Below are 13757 nucleotides of genomic sequence, written 5' to 3'. Positions count from 1 at the left end.
TATCCAAATACTTGTAGATACTATCTCTTAGTACTCCTTCCAATAATTTACCTACTGTGGCGACCCACTTTCTGACACCCACGAACCGGCTCACGAAACAGCGCGCGCAGGCAGAGGGCCGGCAGAAAAAAGGGCGGGAACGGGAAGGCTTTAAAGCGGGCCGCGAAGTTTGAATAAACCTCTTTCATCGCAACTCTAACTCACCGACTCCGTGTGGTTATTCTACGCTGTGTGTAGCACATCGCTACAATTGGTGACCCCGATGGCCCAAACGATATTTGGACCAGAGATGACCGATGCTGCATCTGTTCACGCAGTTTCGTTGGAACTGCCAAGCTTCTGGACGCTGCGACCCCATTTATGGTTCGAACAAACAGAAGCACAATTCCACATTCGGCAGATAACCTCGGAGTCCACTCGCTACTACTACGTGCTGAGCTCCCTCGACCAGGAGACTGCTGCACAAGTTGAAGAGTTTATACAGTCGCCCCCGGAGGACGGCAAATACACAGCATTCAAAAACCTGCTCATAAGGACTTTCGGACTCTCACGGCGCGAACGAGCACGCCGCTTAATGCACCTGGACGGTTTGGGAGACAGGCTGCCGTCAGCATTAATGAACGAGATGCTGGCCCTGGCTGAAGGACACAAACCCTGCCTCATGTTTGAGCAGGCGTTCCTTGAGCAACTGCCCGAGGACATATGCCTGCTGCTGTCCGACGCAGATTTCAGCAACCCCCGGGAGGTGGCGGCCCGAGCAGATGTGCTGTGGAATGCCAGGAAAGAGAGAGGGGCATCCGTCGCACAGATCACCAAGCCGCGTGCCCAACGACAGACCAGACCAGGCCCGGCAGCAGAGCCTACAAAACCCGGCGACGGGAGTGAGGAGCCCAACGAACAATGGTGTTTCTACCACCAGCGGTGGGGCACAGAGGCCCGCCGCTGCAGACCACCCTGCAAATTCCCGGGAAACGCCAGGGCCAGCCGCCACTGATGGCTACGGCGGCTGGCCATCAGGACAGCCTCCTGTATGTCTGGGACAAGCAGTCGGGACGCCGCTTTTTGGTCGACACCGGAGCGGAGATCAGCGTCTTACCTCCAACGAGTTATGACACCCGCAACAGAGAACCGGGACCCACCCTGAGGACCGCTAATGGCAGCACAATACGAACCTACGGCACCCGCACGGTGCGGCTACAGTTCAGCTCCAGCCGGTTCACATGGGACTTCACACTGGGCGCCGTGGCCCAACCACTCCTGGGGGCAGATTTTCTGCGAGCCCACAACCTGCTGGTCGACCTGCAAGGGAAGCGATTAGTCCACGCCAAGACTTTTCAAACGTTCTCCCTGGGTGAAGCACAGTTGCCAGCCCCACACCTGCACTCCATCACGCTGTCCGACGATGAATTCACCAGGGTCCTGGCGGATTTCCCATCAGTACTGACACCGCAGTTCATGGCAGCCATGCCCAGACACGGAGTACAGCACCACATCCCGACCCAGGGACCACCCTTCCACGCCCGTGCTCGAAGGCTTCCCCCGGACAAGCTCCGACCGGCGAAGGAGGAGTTCAAGAAGATGGAGGAATTAGGGATCATACAACGATCCGACAGCCCATGGGCCTTCCCCCTTCACATGGTGCCCAAGGCAACGGGGGGCTGGAGACCATGCGGCAACTACCGCAGACTGAACGAGGCTACAACGCCAGACCGCTACCCTGTGCCGCACATTCAAGACTTCGCAGCAAACCTACACGGCGCAAGAATCTTTTCCAAGGTAGACCTCGTCCGGGGATACCATCAAATCCCTGTACATCCGGCCGACATCCCCAAAACAGCACTTATCACCCCGTTCGGACTTTTCGAATTCCTCCGAATGCCGTTTGGTCTAAAGAATGCCGCACAGACTTTCCAGCGGCTAATGGACGCGGTGGGACGCGACCTGGACTTTGCATTCATCTACTTGGACGACATCCTCATAGCCAGCAGTAGTCGGCAGGAGCATCTGTCCCACCTCCGCCAGCTCTGCTCCCGCCTGAGCGAATTCGGCCTTACAATCAATCCAGCCAAATGCCAGTTCGGACTCGACACCACTGACTTCCTGGGCCACAGGATTACTAAAGACGGGGCAACCCTGCTGCTTGCAGGAATTCGTGGGTATGGTGAATTTCTACCACCGTTTCCTCCCCTCAGCAGCCCGAACCATGCGCCCCTTGTTCACTCTAATGTCGGGTAAGGGCAAGGACATTACCTGGAACGAAGAGGCCGCAACCGCTTTCGTTAAAACCAAAGAAGCCTTGGCACCCCAGAACGGACGTTCCTACTGCCCTCACGGTGGACGCATCCAACACAGCAGTCGGTGGAGTGCTGGAACAACTCATCGAGGGTCGCTGGCAACCCCTGGCGTTCTTCAGCAAACACCTACGACCACCCGAACTCAAATACAGTGCTTTCGACGGGGAGCTATTGGCACTATACCTGGCAATCCGGCATTTCAGGTACTTCTTAGAAGGTAGGCCCTTCACCGCGTTCACAGACCACAAACCGCTTACCTTTGTGTTCACTAAGGTGTCCGACTCCTGGTCGTCCCGCCAGCTGCGACATCTGTCCTACATCTCCGATTACACGACGGACATCCGGCATGTCTCTGGAAAGAACAATGTCGTGGCAGACGCACTTTCCAGACCTACCATACAGGCCCTGTCCCAGGGGGTGGACTATGCAGCGCTGGCAGAGGCACAGCAGGCAGACGCTGAGATCCCCAGTTACAGGACTGCAGTCTCCGGTTTGCAGCTCCAAGACCTCCCCGTAGGCCCAGGTGAGAGGACCCTGCTATGTGACGTGGCTACTGGCCAACCCCGCCCCGTCGTCCCAGCAGCCTGGCGCCGGCGGGTGTTCAAATCCATTCACAACTTAGCGCACCCCTCCATCAGGACAACTGTCCGGCTGGTCTCCAACAGGTTCGTGTGGCATGGACTTCGTAAACAGGTCAGTGAATGGGCCAAAACGTGCATGCAGTGCCAAACGGCCAAGATGCAGCGGCACACCAAGGCTCCGCCGCAGCGGTTCGAACCCACCCGCCGGAGGTTCGACCACATCCATGTGGATATCGTGGGGCCCCTGCCAGTGTCACGAGGAGCGCGGTACCTCCTAACTATGATAGATCGGTTCACCAGATGGCCAGAGGCAGTCCCGCTCAGCGACACCACATCCGAATCCTGCGCCCGAGCACTGATCGCAACCTGGGTAGCACGCTTTGGGGTACCGGCCCACATTACCTCCGACAGGGGCGCCCAGTTCACCTCCAGCCTGTGGTCGGCTATGGCCAGACGTTTAGGAACACAGCTACACCACACAACTGCCTACCACCCACAGTCGAACGGACTAGTGGAGCGCTTCCACCATCACCTGAAGTCGGCTCTCATGGCCCACCTGGAGGGGCCTAACTGGGTGGACGAACTTCCCTGGGTCCTGCTCAGAATCCGCACGGCGCCCAAAGAGGATCTACACACCTCGTCGGCCGAGTTGGTGTACGGCGCGCCCCTGGTCGTCCCAGGAGAGTTCATACCAGCCCCAAGGGGGCAAGAGGAAGAACCCACAGCAGTCCTGGACAGACTACGAGAGAGGCTCGGTAACCTGGCCCCCATACCCACTTCACAGCACGGACAGAGCCCGACCTGCGTACACAAAGACCTGCAGAACTGTAAGTTTCTTTTTGTACGACGGGGCGGACACCGGGCACCGCTACAGCGGCCCTACGAGGGGCCGTTTAAGGTGATCAGCAACAACGGGTCCACGTTCGTGCTGGACATTGGGGGGAGAGAGGAGGTTTTCACGGTGGACCAACTCAAACCGGCCCATGTGGACTTGGCGCAACCGGTCCAGGCTCAGGCACCGCGGTGCAGGGGCAGACCTCCCAAACAGAGGCCGATCCAGACTGTGGACATTGGGGGAGGTATCGCCGGTTCTGGGGGGGGGGGTTATGCGGCGACCCACTTTCTGACACCCACGAACCGGCTCACGAAACAGCGCGCGCAGGCAGAGGGCCGGCAGCAAAAAGGGCGGGAACAGGAAGGCTTTAAAGCGGGCCGCAAAGTTTGAATAAACCTCTTTCATCGCAACTCCAACTCACCGACTCCGTGTGGTTATTCTAGCGCTGTGTGTAGCACATCGCTACACTACTACCGATGTCAAACCTACCGGCCTATAATTTCCTGAATTACTTTCAGAGCCTTTTTTAAAATAATGGAACAACATGAGCTAGCCTCCAATCCTCCAGCACCTCACCCGTAGATACCGACATTTTAAATATATCTGCCAGGGCCCCTGCAATTTCAACACTAGTCTCCTTCAAGGTCCAAGGGAATACCCTGTCAGGTCCTGGGGATCTATTTACTCTGATTTGCCTCAAGATAGCAAGCACCTCCTCCTCCTCCTCAATCTGTATAGGTTCCATGACCTCACTACTTGTTTGCCTTATTTCCATTGACTCCATGCCAGTTTCCTTGGTAAATACAGGTGCAAAAAAAACATTTAAGATCTCCCCCATTTCTTTTGGTTCCATACATAGCCGACGACTCTGACCTTCAAGAGGACCAATTTTATCCCTCACTATCCTTTTGCTCTTAATATACCTGTGGAAGCTCTTTGGATTATCTCTCACCTTGACTGCCAAAGCAACCTCATGTCTTCTTTTAGTCCTCCTGATTTCTTTCTTAAGTTTTTTTTGCACTTTTTATACTCCTCAAGCACCTTATTTGCTCCGTTTCCTATACATGTCATACATCTCTCTTCTTCTTCTTTATGAGAGTCGCAATATCCCTTGAGAACCAAGGTTCCTTATTCTTATTCACTTTGCCTTTAATCCTGACAGGAACATACAAGCTGTGCACTCTCAAAATTTCTCCTTTGAAGGCCTCCCACTTACTAATCACATCCTTGCCAGAGAACATCCTGTCCCAATCCACGCTTTTTAGATCCTCTCTCATTTCTTCAAATTTGGCCTTTTTCCAGTTTAGAACCTCAACCTGAGGACCAGATCTATCTTTATCCATGATCAAGTTGAAACTAATGGTGTTATGATCACTGGAACCAAAGTGTTCCCCTACACACACACTTCCGTCACCTGTCCTAACTCGTTTCGTAATAGGAGATCTAATATTGCATCCTCTCCAGTTGGTAGCTCTATATATTGATTTAGAAAACTTTCCTGAACACATTTTACAAACTCTAACACGAGGAAATCTGCAGATGCTGGAAATTCAAGCAACACACACAAAAAATGCTGGTGAACACAGCAGGCCAGGCAGCATCTATAGGAAGAGGTACAGTCGACGTTTTGGGCTGAGACCCTTCAGGACGAAAGGTGTGTGTGTTGCAAACTCTAACCCTGGTGCCAGGGTCCAGGATATTTCTGATCGTGTCCAAGATATCCTGAAGTGGGAGGGTGAAGAGCCAGAGGTCCTGGTACATATAGGTACCAATGACATAGGTAGGAAAAGGGATGAGGTCCTGAAAGAAGAATATAGGGAGCTAGGAAGGGAGTTGAGAAAAAGGACCGCAAAGGTAGTAATCTCGGGATTACTGCCTGTGCCACGCGACAGTGAGAGTAGGAATGCGATGAGGTGGAGGATAAATGCGTGGCTGAGGGATTGGAGCAGGGGGCAGGGATTCAAGTTTTTGGATCATTGGGACCTCTTTTGGCGCAGGTGTGACTGTACAAAAAGGACGGGTTACACTTAAATCCTAGGGGGACCAATATCCTGGCAGGGAGATTAGCGGGGGCTACTGAGGTGACTTTAAACTAGAATGGTTGGGGGGTGGGAATCAAATTAAAGCGGCTAGGTGTGAGGAGGTTAGTTCACAACAGAGGGATGGGAACCAGTGCAGAGAGACAGAGGGGTGTAAAGTGAGCGTAGAAGCAAAAAGTACAAAGGGGAAAAGTAAAAGTGGCAGGCCGACAAATCCAGGGCAAGCATTAAAAAGGGCTAAGAGAGTTGTAAAAGAGCGCCTGAAGGCTTTATGTGTCAATGCAAGGAGCATTCGTAATAAGGTGGATGAATTGAAAGTGCAGATTGTTATTAATGATTATGATATAGTTGGGATCACAGAGACATGGCTCCAGGGTGACCAGGGATGGGAGCTCAACGTTCAGGGATATTCAATATTCAGGAGGGATAGACACGAAGGAAGGGGAGGTGGGGTGGCGTTGCTGGTTAAAAAAGAGATTAACGCAATAGAAAGGAAGGACATAAGCCGGGAAGATGTGGAATCGATATGGGTAGAGCTGCGTAACACTAAGGGGCAGAAGACGCTGGTGGGAGTTGTGTACAGGCCACCTAACAGTAGTAGTGAGGTCGGAGATGGTATTAAACAGGAAATTAGAAATGTGTGCAATAAAGGAACAGCAGTTATAATGGGTGACTTCAATCTACATGTAGACTGGGTGAACCAAATTGGTAAAGGTGCTGAGGAAGAGGATTTCTTGGAATGTATGCGGGATGGTTTTTTGAACCAACATGTCGAGGAACCGACTAGAGAGCAGGCTATTCTGGACTGGAAGCAATGAGGAAGGGTTAATTAGCGATCTTGTCGTGAGAGGCCCCTTGGGTAAGAGTGACCATAATATGGTGGAATTCTTCATTAACATGGAGAGTGACGTAGTTAATTCAGAAACAAAGGTTCTGAACTTAAAGAGGGGTAACTTTGAAGGTATGAGACATGAATTAGCTAAGATAGACTGGCAAATGACACTTCAAGGATTGACGGTGGATATGCAATGGCAGGCATTTAAAGGTTGCATGGATGAACTACAACAATTGTTCATCCCAGTTTGGCAAAAGAATAAATCAAGGAAGGTAGTGCACCCGTGGCTGACAAGAGAAATTAGGGATAGTATCAATTCCAAAGAAGTAGCATACAAATTAGCCAGAGAAAGTGGCTCACCTGAGGACTGGGAGAAATTCAGAGTTCAGCAGAGGAGGACAAAGGGCTTAATTAGGAAGGGGAAAAAAGATTATGAGAGAAAACTGGCAGAGAACATAAAAACGGACTGTAAAAGCTTTTATAGATATGTAAAAAGGAAAAGACTGATAAAGACAAATGTAGGTCCCCTGCAAACAGAAACAGGTGAATTGATTATGGGGAGCAAGGACATGGCAGACCAATTGAATAATTACTTTGGTTCTGTCTTCACTAAGGAGGACATAAATAATCTTCCAGAAATAGTAAGGGACAGAGGGTCCAGTGAGATGGAGGAACTGAGCGAAATACATGTTAGTAGGGAAGTGGTGTTAGGTAAATTGAAGGGATTGAAGGCAGATAAATCCCCAGGGCCAGATGGTCTGCATCCCAGAGTGCTTAAGGAAGTGGCCCAAGAAATAGTGGATGCATTAGTGATAATTTTTCAAAACTCGTTAGATTCTGGACTAGTTCCTGAGGATTGGAGGGTGGCTAATGTAACCCCACTTTTTAAAAAAGGAGGGAGAGAGAAACCGGGGAATTATAGGCCGGTTAGCCTAACGTCGGTGGTGGGGAAACTGCTGGAGTCAGTTATCAAGGATGTGATAACAGCACATTTGGAAAGCGGTGAAATGATCGGACAAAGTCAGCATGGATTTGTGAAAGGAAAATCATGTCTGACGAATCTCATAGAATTTTTTGAGGATGTAACTAGTAGAGTGGATAGGGGAGAACCAGTGGATGTGGTATATTTGGATTTTCAAAAGGCTTTTGACAAGGTCCCACATAGGAGATTAGTGTGCAAACTTAAAGCACACGGTATTGGGGGTAAGGTATTGGTGTGGGTGGAGAATTGGTTAGCAGACAGGAAGCAAAGAGTGGGAATAAACGGGACCTTTTCAGAATGGCAGGCGGTGACTAGTGGGGTACCGCAAGGCTCAGTGCTGGGACCCCAGTTGTTTACAATATATATTAATGACTTGGATGAGGGAATTAAATGCAGCATCTCCAAGTTTGCGGATGACACGAAGCTGGGTGGCAGTGTTAGCAGTGAGGAGGATGCTAAGAGGATGCAGGGTGACTTGGATAGGTTGGGTGAGTGGGCAAACTCATGGCAGATGCAATTTAATGTGGATAAATGTGAAGTTATCCACTTTGGTGGCAAAAATAGGAAAACAGATTATTATCTGAATGGTGGCCGATTAGGAAAAGGGGAGGTGCAACGAGACCTGGGTGTCATTATACACCAGTCATTGAAAGTGGGCATGCAGGTACAGCAGGCGGTGAAAAAGGCGAACGGTATGCTGGCATTTATAGCGAGAGGATTCGAGTACAGGAGCAGGGAGGTACTACTGCAGTTGTACAAGGCCTTGGTGAGACCACACCTGGAGTATTGTGTGCAGTTTTGGTCCCCTAATCTGAGGAAAGACATCTTTGCCATAGAGGGAGTACAAAGAAGGTTCACCAGATTGATTCCTGGGATGGCAGGTCTTTCATATGAAGAAAGACTGGATGAACTGGGCTTGTACTCGTTGGAATTTAGAAGATTGAGGGGGGATCTGATTGAAACGTATAAGATCCTAAAGGGATTGGACAGGCTAGATGCGGGAAGATTGTTCCCGATGTTGGGGAGGTCTAGAACGAGGGGTCACAGTTTGAGAATAGAGGGGAAGCCTTTTAGGACCGAGGTTAGGAAAAACTTCTTCACACAGAGAGTGGTGAATCTGTGGAATTCTCTGCCACAGCAAACTGTTGAGGCCAGTTCATTAGCTATGTTTAAAAGGAAGTTAGATATGGCCCTTGTGGCTACAGGGGTCAGGGGGTATGGAGGGAAGGCTGGGTTCTGAGTTGGATGATCAGCCATGATCATAATAAATGGCGGTGCAGGCTCGAAGGGCCGAATGGCCTACTCCTGCACCTATTTTCTATGTTTCTATGTTTCTATGTAACCCGTCTAGACCTTTAACAGTATGGGATTCCAAATCAATATGTGGAAAATTAAAATCCCCTATCACAACTTTATGTTTCCTGCAATTGTCTGCTATCTCTCTGCAGGTTTGCTCCTCCAATTCTTGCTGACTACTGGGTGGTCATTAATGTGGTTATACCTTTCCTGTTTCTCAGCTCCACCCATATGGCCTTGGTAGACAAGCTCTCTAATCTGTCCTGCCTGAGCACTGCTGTAACATTTTCACTGATTAGCAATGCCATCTCCCCACCCTTCATTCCTCTGCCTCTATCACATCTGAAACATTGGAACCCTGGAACATTCAGCTGCCAGTCCTGCCCCACCTGCAGCCAGGTTTCACTAATGGCTATATTGTCGTAATTCCATGTGTCAATCCATGCCCTCAGCTTGTCAGCCTTCCCCACAATACTCCTTGCATTGAAATAGACAACTCAGAAGATTATTATCACCACACACAATTCTTCTATTTGTGACTTTGCATGAACTTTTAACATCATGTATTTTCACCCCCGCTCCACTATCTGTTCTGGCACTCCGGTTCCCACCATCCTGCAAATCTAGTTCAAACCCCCCCAAATAGCACTAACAAACCTCCCTGTAAGGATATTGGTCCCCTTGTAGTTCAGGTGCAATAGGCAAGAGTTAAGGATGGTGTGTTGCCTCCCTGGTGCCGGGATCCAGGATGTCACGGACCGATTGCAGGGAATCCTCAAGAGTGAAGGTGAGCATCTGAAAGTGGTGGTGCATGTCAGCACAAATGACGTGGGGACGAAGAGGAAAGACATTCTACAGCGTGACTTCAGAGAACTCGGAAGAAGGCTTTAAAGCAGGACTTCCAGGGTGGTTATCTCCGGTTTGCTTCCAGTTCCTCGTGCTGGAGTGGTCAAGAACAGGGAGATAATGGATCTGAATGTGTGGCTGAGGAACTGGTGCAGGAAGCAAGGATTTACATTCTTGGACCACTGGGGTATGTTTCAGGGTAAGGATGAATTGTACAAAAGGGACGGGTTGCACTTTAATAAGCGGGGCACCAGCATTCTGACAGGCAGATTTGCCTCTGCAACACGGGTGCGTTTAAACTAAGTTGTGGGGGGAGGGGACGAACTGGAAATATAAAGGGAAAGTGAGAATAAGAAAAGTTAAGAAAAACAGCAGAATCAACAGAGCAGAAAGCTCAAGAAGGGATCGTACAGTATGGCCAAGTGAAATAGGAATTGATATGGGAGGTGAGGAGAGTAATGAATTAAAAGTATTATATATGAATGCACGGAGTATAAGAAATAAAGTAGGGGAGCTTGAGGCACAGCTGGAAATTGGTAAGTATGATGTTGTGGGAATAACAGAGACATGGCTTCAAGTGGACAGGGCCTGGGAAATGAATATTCAAGGGTGTACGTCCTATCGAAAGGACAGACTGATGGGCAGAGGGGTTGAGGTGGCTCTGTTGGTGAGGAATGATATTCAGTCCCTTGCGAGGGGGGACATAGAATCAGGAGACGTAGAGTCAGTATGGATAGAACTGAGAAATTCTAAGGGTAGAAAGATCCTAATGGGAGTTATCTACAGGCCCCCAAACTGTAGTCTGGATGTAGGGTGTAAGTTGAATCAAGAGTTAAAATTGGCATGTCGCAAAGGTAATGCTACAGTTGTTATGGAGGATTTCAACATGCAGGTAGACTGGAGAAATCAGGTTGGTACTGGAACCCAAGAAAGGGAGTTTGTGGAGTCCCTCCGAGATGGATTCTTAGAACAGCTTGTACTGGAGCCTACCAGAGAGAACACAATTCTAGATTTAGTGTTGTACAATGAACCGGATTTGATCAGGGACCTCGAGGTAAAGGAGCCATTAGGAGGTAGTGACCATAATATGATAAGTTTTAATCTACAATTTGAGAGGGAGAAGGGAAACTCGGAAGTGTCAGTATTACAGTTGAACAAAGGGAACTATGGTGCTATGAGGGAGGAGCTGGCCAAAGTTCAATGGAACAATACCCTCGCAGGGATGACAGTGGAACAGCAATGGCAAGTGTTTCTGGGAATAATGCGGAAGGTGCAGGGATCAGTTCGTTCCAAAGAGGAAGAAAGATCCTAAGGGGAGTAAGGGGAGGCCGTGGCTGACAAGGGAAGTAATGGACAGTATAAAAATAAAAGAGAAGAAGTATAACATAGCAAAGACAAGTGGGAAGCCGGAGGATTGGGAAACTTTTAAAGAGCAATTGAAGGTAACTAAAAAGGCAATACGCGGAGGAAAAAATGAGGTACGGAGGTAAACTAGCCAAGAATATAAAGGAGGATAGTAAAAGCTTCTTTAGGTATGTGAAAAGGAAAAAAAATAGTTAAGACCAAAATTGGGCCCTTGAAGACAGAAGCGGGTGAATTTATTATGGGGAACGAGGAAATGGCAGAGGAGTTGAACAGGTACTTTAGATCCGTCTTCACTAGGGAAGACACAAACAATTTCCCAGATATAATAGTGGCCAAAGGACCTAGGGTAATGGATGAACTGAAGGAAATTTATATTAGGCAGGAAATGGTGTTGGATAGGCCGTTCGGTCTGAAGGCTGATAAGTCCCCGGGACCTGATGGTCTGCATCCCAGGGTACTTAAGGAGGTGGCTTTAGAAATCGAGGACACATTGGTAATCATTTTCCAATGTTCTATAGATTCAGGATCAGTTCCTGTGGATTGGAGGGTGGCTAATGTTGTCCCTCTCTTCAAGAAGGGAGGAAGAGAGAAAACAGGGAATTATAGACCTGTTAGCCTGACGTTGGTGGTGGGAAAGATGCTGGAGTCAATTATAAAAGATGAAATTACGACACATCTGGATAGCAGTAACAGGATTGGTCCGAGTCAGCATGGATTTACAAAGGGGAAATCGTGCTTGACTAATCTTCTGGAATTTTTTGAGGATGTAACTATGAAAAAGGACAAGGGAGAGCCAGTGGATGTAGTGTACCAGGACTTCCAGAAAGCCTTTGATAAAGTCCCACATAGGAGATTAGTGGGCAAAATTAGGGCACATGGTATTGGGGGCAGAGTACTGACATGGATTGAAAATTGGCTGGCTGACAGAAAACAAAGAGTAGCGATTAACGGGTCCCTTTCGGAATGGCAGGCGGTGACCAGTGGGGTACCTCAGGGTTCAGTGCTGGGACCGCAGCTGTTTACAATATATATTAATGATTTAGATGAGGGAATTAAAAGTAACATTAGCAAATTTGCCGATGACACAAAGCTGGGTGGCAGTGTGAAATGTGAGGAGGATGTTATGAGAATGCAGGGTGACTTAGACAGGCTGGGTGAGTGGGTAGATGCAATTTAATGTGGATAAATGTGAGGTTATCCACTTTGGTGGTAAGAACAGGAAGGCAGATTATTATCTAAATGGAGTCAAGTTAGGAAAAGGGGAAGTACAATGAGATCTAGGTGTTCTTGTACATCAGTCACTGAAAGCAAGCATGCAAGTACAGCAGGCTGTGGAGAAAGTTAATGGCATGCTGGCCTTCATAACAAGGGGAATTGAGTACGAGAGCAAAGAGGTCCTTCTGCAGCTGTACAGGGCCCTGGTGAGACCACACCTGGAGTACTGTGTGCAGTTTTGGTCTCCAAATTTGAGGAAGGACATTCTTGCTATTGAGGGAGTGCAGCGTAGATTCACAAGGTTAATTTCCAGGATGGTGGGACTGTCATATGTCGAAAGATTGGAGCAACTGGGCTTGTATACTCTGGAATTTAGAAGGCTGAGAGGGGATCTTATTGAAACATTTAAGATTATTAAAGGATTGGACACGCTGGAGGCAGGAAGCATGTTCCCGCTGATGGGTGAGTTCAGAACCAGAGGCCACAGTTTAAGAATAAGGGGTAGGCCATTTAGAACGGAGTTGAGGAAAAACTTTTTCAGTCAGACAGTGGTGGATATATGGAATGCTCTGCCCCAGAAGCCTGTGGAGGCCAAGTCTCTGGGTGCTTTCAAGAAAGAGATGGATAGAGCTCTTAAAGATAGCAGAATCAAAGGTAATGGGGATAAGGCAGGAATTGGATACTGATTGTGGATGATCAGCCATGATCACAGTGAATGGCGGTGCTGGCTCGAAGGGCCGAATGGCCTTCTCCTGCACCTATTGTCTATTGTTTCTCTTGTACAGGTCCCACCTGCCCCAGAAGAGGTCCTAATGGTCCTGAAATCTGAAATCTTGCCCCCTACACCAGTTCCTCAGCCACGTGTTCATCCGCCAGAGCATCCTATTCTTACCCTCACTGGCACGTACAACAAGTAGCAATCCTGAAATTACCACCCTTGAGGTCCTGCTTTTTAACTTCAAGCTCTCTATACTCACTCTCTTCCTACATCATTAGTACCGACGTGTACCACGACATCTGGCTGATCACCCTCCCATTTCAGAATGCTGTGCACGCGATCAGAGACATCCCTGACCCTGGCACCCAGGAGGCAACAAACCATCCGGAAGTCTCTGTCACGACCACAGAACATCCTGTCTGTAACTCTTAACTATCGAGTCCCCTATCACCACCGCTCTCCTCTTCTTCTACCCTCCCTTCTGCACTGCAGAACCAGACTCAGTGCCAGAATCTGGCTGCCGCAGCTTGTCCCAGGTAAGTCATCCCCCTCAACAGTACCCAAATCGGTATACTTGTTGTTGAGGGGAATGGCCACAGGGGAACCCTGCTCCGCCTGCCCTTTCCCCTCCCCTCACCTGACAGTGACCCAATTACCCGTGTACCGCTCCTTTGGCGTAACTACCTCCCTGAAGCTACGATCTATAAGTTCCTCATTCTTCCAAATGATCCGCAGGTCATCCAGCTCCTGC

This window comes from Mobula hypostoma, chromosome 1, assembly GCF_963921235.1.
Source record: "Mobula hypostoma chromosome 1, sMobHyp1.1, whole genome shotgun sequence".
NCBI lineage: Eukaryota > Metazoa > Chordata > Chondrichthyes > Myliobatiformes > Myliobatidae > Mobula > Mobula hypostoma.
Note: the sequence above shows the minus strand (reverse complement) of the source record.